The sequence below is a fragment of the Formica exsecta genome, unplaced genomic scaffold (assembly GCF_003651465.1).
Source record: "Formica exsecta isolate Colony F162 unplaced genomic scaffold, ASM365146v1 scaffold191, whole genome shotgun sequence".
Classification (NCBI taxonomy): domain Eukaryota; kingdom Metazoa; phylum Arthropoda; class Insecta; order Hymenoptera; family Formicidae; genus Formica; species Formica exsecta.
In genome coordinates this window covers 906,046-913,300 of record NW_021849211.1, presented here as the reverse complement: position 1 = coordinate 913,300, position 7,255 = coordinate 906,046, and the positions used below count along the sequence as shown (strand labels likewise).

Below are 7,255 nucleotides of genomic sequence, written 5' to 3'. Positions count from 1 at the left end.
TTGTTATACAAAGACATATAAATAAAAGAGATTACTGTCGAAAGACTACACATTAGGAGAAATATGTTTTTATTGTAATAATTGTCGAAATAACAAGATATTTTTTTTTTCTGAATGAATTTGTTTTTCTGATAAAAATTTTAATTTATCTATGTATATATATTTCTATATATAAATAATTTTGATAAGTTTATATGCAAATAAAATGTTTGTCTGTACTATAGATATTTAACGAAAATTTATATGTTTTGTGCAATGGGAAAATAATTTAAGGAAAGTAGCTGTTAAATATAAGAGACAAATAGTAGATGAAATAAATTTTATGTCGGACAGCAGACGATTTTATGTAAAGGATTCACTTAATGATTCACTTAGTTACTCTCTCACGATGAGAAATGATCGGAGGTTCTTTGATCGAAGAGAACAAAGAGATTTATTCAATTGGACAGAGAAATAAAATATAATTACTCTTCTTTTATTATACCAAATAGATTATTAAAACATTTTATAATTTTGTTATACAAAGACATATAAATAAAAGAGATTACTGTCGAAAGACTACACATTAGGAGAAATATGTTTTTATTGTAATAATTGTCGAAATAACAAGATATTTTTTTTTTCTGAATGAATTTGGAAAGATAGAAATACAAGTGGCATCAACTAGTACTCGCAGCGAGCGAATCAATAGACTCCTCATAAAGATCTTAAAATCGTAAAAACACGTCGAAAGCGAGGAGTTGCTTTGCGCGAAGTGTTACTCTCCATAATTGAAGGAGAATTGCGTCTCTCAACGAACTTCCGATTTTAAATTATTTCAGAATACCAGAGTCGGCGTATTAAATTCTCCTTTAATCCCGCGTTCTCTCGAGTAGGAGCTTCGACGATGCAGAATCGCGATTCTCATGGATCGTGCGACAAAATATCGATAATAAAACGACCCGCCGTTCATTCTCGTTATCGTGACAAATAATAATCCTGTACCGCAACGTCCGATGTAAACCGAGAAAAAGACCGCTGAAAGCGAATACAAGTATAGATATACCGTATATATCCAGCCTTTATCGCGCGCGTTATCGAAAAACACGACACACGCTGTAATCTACAATCAACTATGAAGAGAAACGCCATTGTAAGAAATATTAAGGTTTGGAAAAAAAGCTCGTGCCGGATATTCGAATAGTTCATAAAATACGACGGTTGAATTGGCCCGAATTCTATGACGCGCACCGGAATGGCGATGTGAAAAATGTTCCGCCGGTGCCGCGCGATCGAAATGAAACGATCACATTATTACTTGGGTGTGGTAGAAGTTATATACCGGAGAGTCTTGCTTCGCCGCAACTTTCCGCCTATAAAGTTTCATGTTTGATCTGCGGTCAAATTTTTTGCCTTAACAAATGTATCGAAACATTAATGGCTTTTCAATCCTATGCGAGTAGAGTTTTGTTGCTTTATACAAAAACAAAATTTTGTTATAATTTTATTTTTCTATCGTATCAAATTTTTATCAAATTTCTCATTTTTTACCATTTAAAGCAATATTAAAAAATCTTTGTATGATTTCTATCGTTAAAAAAAAAGCTAGAAAAACAGTGACAATATAAAAAATGAAAAATGAAATTTTTTAAAGAGGCTGGACCGGCCACATGAAATGCGTTTAAGAAATACACGGTCTCGTGCGTAGTCTTGTGATTTGTTTTGTTCATTTTTCGTTAAAAATTCGAGATAGATTCAACCGAATATTTATCCTGGTAACCTATTGTTTGCCAACGTACGGTGAAAAATGAAAACTTGTTTTAGTTTATCCCGCAGCACAGCTTTTCCGGCGTACGAAAAGTATTTTCCCGGGACGCGTTCGCGCGACATTTTCAAGAAATTACCTTGCGCAATTTTCTATTTTTTGCTCGTATTTTTTACTACCTGGACGGAAAATGTTTTCATATTTCGTCGCCAAATTTGCGTCATGACATGTAGTGATACAATGCCAGCTTTATTCAACATTGGATCACGATAGTTTATACACTCTACTCACATTAAATATATCTCTAAACAGAAATATATACAATTCTTTTTTTTACAAATGTAGAACAAAAATTAAATCCGTTAATTGTTCCTTGTTACATGAGATTTATCAAAAAAAAAGGCGATTTATAAATGATATTAATTATTTCAACTCTCTGCCTTTGCATTAGCAGATTCTTTAGCAGATTTTTTAACATATTTCGTGAAAGATCGTTATCTGTTACACAATTTTGTAAAACATTTAACATAAATTATCTTTGTACCGGAGTCTCAAATTAAAGTTCTGAAGAAAAAGGATTACTTTAATTTAAGCGAACAAGAGAGTCATTCTTGATTCATTCCACAGTAGAGTGAGTTATTAGAGGAGTTTTTTATTCGCTCTTGTAGTTCAGAAAGCAAATAGTACGATTTTAAAATTAAGAAAAAAAAATCCCGTCACCTCAAGAACACGGTGACCGAAATGGAAGAATTCTTATGACGTCGCGCATACTAATCGGAAGAAGTGCGATCGCGATGTAAATAGAAAGAGGTATAAATGGAGATGGACGGGGCAACGGTAGACATATATGGTAAATACACGAGGGCGCGAGAGAGGCGAGAAAAGAGAGTGGCGGTTTCCTCGTCAAAAAAGATGAAGTCAACGCGGTTTGTGGAGGCGCACGGGGGAGGAGGAATAGGGGGAGTAGCTGCACGAGTCGAGGGTGACTCGAACGGGGATGCGAGAGCGGGGGTGCGTTCTTTAAGGTAGGGGGCATGCGCGGCGTCCGGGGGTGCAGAGCGGAGTTCTCGGAGGTTAGTCGCCCGCCAACATCACGACGTGCCGTTCGTGTCTCGCGAACGTTGGATTTACACGCATTCGGCTCACCTCACCCTTCCACCGTCGTCGCTATCACCTCGTTCGTCGGTGTCCGATCGGCGGACCCGACATCGATCGAGGAAAGAAATCGTCGATCTTTGCCCCCTTTCCGGTAGTGATTTTCGCGTATCGTATCGTAATTTTTGAATTTGTCGATCGATTTTGATACAACGGCATTTAATATACAACGACGACTACGTCCGTATTTGGGGAGTGCGACAGTGTACTTACAATAGTGCTCCGATCGACTCGTTAGGATGTGAATCGCGCGATCGCGAATGATTGAATGAATGGCGATTCGTTCGCTAAAACGTCTCTCGCCTCTGCGTCTCAGAGTGAACGTTTTCGCGATCGATGGAGCGGATCGAAGTGACTGATTGCGAGGTGACGATGGAATAAACGCGCGTGTCGTTTGTTATTCGGATCGTCGCGACGGTGCTCTCCCTATTCTCGACGAGAGGAGCCGTGAGATACGGCGGCGTTGAACAACCCTGCGACGGGGACATGGACCGGAAGTGACTGCACCGTGCGTGTCGCCGTCATTGCGGTAAACGGCGCGTAAAAGTGCGCGTAACCATCGAGTCGCACGAGGTACGGATTTTCCCGGATCTATTGTGCCGCTAGGAGGATTCCCTCCTCCGGGAAAATTCGGCGGAGATTCAGGAGGACTGCGCATTGCGCTCGCAGCGAGATTTTGATGCGTTCCCGGGAGCACTCCCTCGTCCTAAGAAGTTCGTACGCAGTGTTTCCTTAAAGTGTAGTTCCGAGATCCGTAAGTGAAACCCATTTGTTTTTTTTTTTCATGTCGGTGTGTGTGTGCGCGAATGTATCGTTAAATATCTTCTGTGAAGTGATAAGGCATACGAGATATTTCGAGAGAAAACGTGTCTATCTTTGTAGCGGGATCTAATTCTTGAATGATTTACAATGGAATTATCCATGATAAATATTATTATCTTTTATATAACTCACTTTTATTAAAACTAATTAACAAAGTTTTGTTTATGAATAATATTTTTGCAAAATTTTTATCGTGGAAAAATTGCATTTCTTAAAAACGCAATAATTAGAGAGACACACTCGCGCGCGCGAACTGATCAAACAGAAGAAAAGCTAAAAGGGAAAATTCTGTAATTCCTTAAATAAACGTATGAAGAAAGTTTATGTTTCATTTATTCTTAAATGTTAAATTAAAAATTTTATACGCATTACATTATTAAATAATTAAACAGCATATTTATGATTGATAAAGCTAATATCAAGGATCTCTTATTTTCGATTAATTCTGATATTATTTATATTTTGTTTATAATTATGTTATTAGTTTACTAATCTTCTTACATTTCATAATAATTATATTCTATAACTAAAAAGTAAATTTAATTAATATTTTAGTACAATTTTACTTAAATAATTAAATTAAATCTCGTTGAACTCGGCAAAATATTGCTTATATATAAATATAAATATTGTAAGACTGTAATAAAATATGTTCAGTGATTAATTAATAATTAACGAAGAGAGTGCAATTGACGTTGTTTCAAATATCTCTGCTAATAGCCGTGCAATGAGCATACATGTGCATGAAGGATTAACGATGCGTATGCTTAAAATGGCACAATAATTGTAATAATTTTGGTGGCATTTTAGTTATAATAATAACAACAACAATCGTTATATAATAACATTCAAAAGCGATGTCGATAAATCGGCAGATCATAGATCCGGTTTATACATTATTTCGTTATTATTAGCAAACATACAATGAACAATAATATTTACTTGTGAGAGTCAACGGAAAATTTTCGCTTGATTTTCTAATTGGATTTTACACCCTTTTTCGCCGAGAGCGACGATGATGAGAGGGCGGAAAGGAGAGACGAAAGCGGGTGCTTCGATTTGCAATCTAGACGAAAAACGTAATACAATTTATCAGCGATGCCGCGCGAATTTTGGTGCCGAATATGCAATCGACTGTACACGTTGAATATGCAATGCGTTCTCCAACTTATATCTCTGGCGGAAGGAATTTTATTGGACAGTAACTCTCTCTCGGACGCTTTTGCGCTGTTAGGTAATAAAAATGCTCAAAGCTAATCGATTATCCTATCCGGCCGAGTTTAGGGTCTCGTTTTTAGCTTGAAAGTTTAGTTTGGAGTTTACTTACGGACTTTTTGCGTACGATACTGCTACTGAAATTATATCAACTGCGCGCAGAGAGAAGCGTGGAATATTCAGGACGAGACAATATAAAACTTTACTTGATGACGTTTATTACATCAAATGTTTAATCTCTTATCTATTTGAGTGCATGGAATTTTTTAGTTAAATTATCAGCGTGAATAAAGCGCATTTGACAGTCCAAATACTTTTTCTAATTAATTTATCGAAATAATGATCAATATCATCATAGATATATTTATTTTTTTTTATCCTCTTACATATACACACATACGCCCACGTATATATTAAAAAATGTACATATCTATCTCTCTATAACCGATATTAGATGAATAAAGAGTAAACTCTATAAAAAAATTACTCTTTAACAAACACTTACACATATTCGAAAAAAATATTTTATATATGTAGCTTGAAGCACTGGAAATAGATGGTGTTTGAACGACACGGGATCATGGCTATTGTCACAATCGCGACACGTGCATAGAGTTTCGGCTGTCATGAACACACGAAATAGACGATACGCCGGTAGTAAACTATTCGTCTTCATTCACGAGACGTAATTTCACGAATTGCCCTGCCAATCGATCGCTATCCACTGTTCTATTTCGGATTTACGCTCAACGCTCCATACCAGCCAGAAATGGCCAGTATTTTCTGATACAATAGAGAAAAAAAAGGAGAGAAAGAAAAGGAGAGTTAGGTGAAAATCCGTTCGATAGCACGGCTTTAGCTCGCGCACATTAAGCGTACAACTTTTCCGCTCGGTCCACTTTCCGAGCAATGCCGTAATGAATCGTCCCTCAGGGTGTCGCGAATCCATCAGCGGCGCACACCGGACTTGTTAAAACGAGTAATTAACAGGTACCCATTATCGGTTTGTTGTGTCCCATTCTGGGATGTCAGCCATTCTTCAGTAAAACACTATTCAATCACCCGCATTACGCGCTTTATTCGTCAATCTTTCTGTGAAATAAATCAATTTGCGAAATTCATAGGGATCCCATAACGCTCTCGGATTAATACTCAGATAGCAAAGCGTGCTCATGAAATTGGTAGAATTTAACGAGTGTAGATAGTATATAGTTACGTAAGGGATTAGTTTAGCTTCAATAAAATTTTATCTTTCTATAGGTTTTTTATATTCCTATAAGCGAAAAATTGTCATTTATATGTGTTTTTATTTATTTGAAAAACGCTCGATGAAATGAATGGATTTGTGTATGAATGCACTGCGGAATAAATACTTTCAAGAAACCATTGGTGATTTAATATTCTGGAAACGCATATAGCACGCTGATGGAAAATTATCTATTTGTTAATTAAATTTTTCTTTTTTTTTTAGTATCCGGCAAAAAATGAATTAATTACTTACTCTCAAACAAGGTACGTTAAGTATTTTTTCATTTTCATAAAATATTTTTTTAAGTTTTTGAAAACAACAAAAATTCCTATTAATCTTGATAGAACCAGCGAAAAATTTCTTACAAAATGAAAGTTCCATACGATGGAATATTTTAGGACTAGATTTAATTATATACGAAGAAACTTATTAAGACGAAAGTATAGTTCTTACTTCCATAAGATATAATATATTTAAATTGCTAAGAATGATAGAGCATATAATTCCAGCTTTAATTTGTCTTACCTTAAAGATGTACTTTACATTCTCAGAAAAGTCTCTAGCTGGCTGAAAAATGTTTTCAGCTATCCTTTGATGTATAATGCAACTGTGCAAATTGAATTAATAATAATACTGCAAACCTACATAAGATCACGATTAAGTTATTTCGCAAGTCGTACTGATGACAATTTGTGAGAACGGATAGTATGTGTGGGGAGCAATTAATTACTTTGATTATAATTATTCGTGCGTTATGCAAATCGCTTAGAGAGGTCGATACACGACCGATAATCGGTCACTTCTATAATGCTCTTCGATTTGTTAGTGGTTTTAACGCGTGTGAAATTGCGTGAATGTAAAACACAATTCGATTCTCTGTTAAGTGTAAACACATCAGGTGAATAATCATAGAAAATATAATTGTCACTCTATAATCATCAAACACAACTTGATAACTTTATTAACTTTTTATAATTTAATAATTATTTAATTACAAAGTACTTGATAAAAAATTATGTATATATAATATTTAAATATAATAGCTATATAATTCATTACATTAATCTTAG

At 35.4% G+C, this 7,255-nt stretch overlaps 1 protein-coding gene across 3 annotated transcripts in view; it reads left to right on the top strand.

Annotated features, from left to right (window-relative positions):
* Nucleotides 1-2,826: 2,826 nt before the first annotated feature.
* Nucleotides 2,827-7,255, top strand: part of LOC115233818 (neural cell adhesion molecule 1-like) — an 80,648-nt gene continuing 76,219 nt past the window's right edge. For 2 of the 3 annotated variants that reach the window (XM_029804418.1, XM_029804419.1), the window contains exon 1: nucleotides 2,827-3,653. The gene's annotated coding sequence lies outside the window, so the exon portion shown is untranslated. Of the gene's footprint in view, nucleotides 3,654-4,356; nucleotides 4,956-7,255 lie in introns of those variants that run through there. The other variant, XM_029804420.1, reaches the window with a different exon arrangement.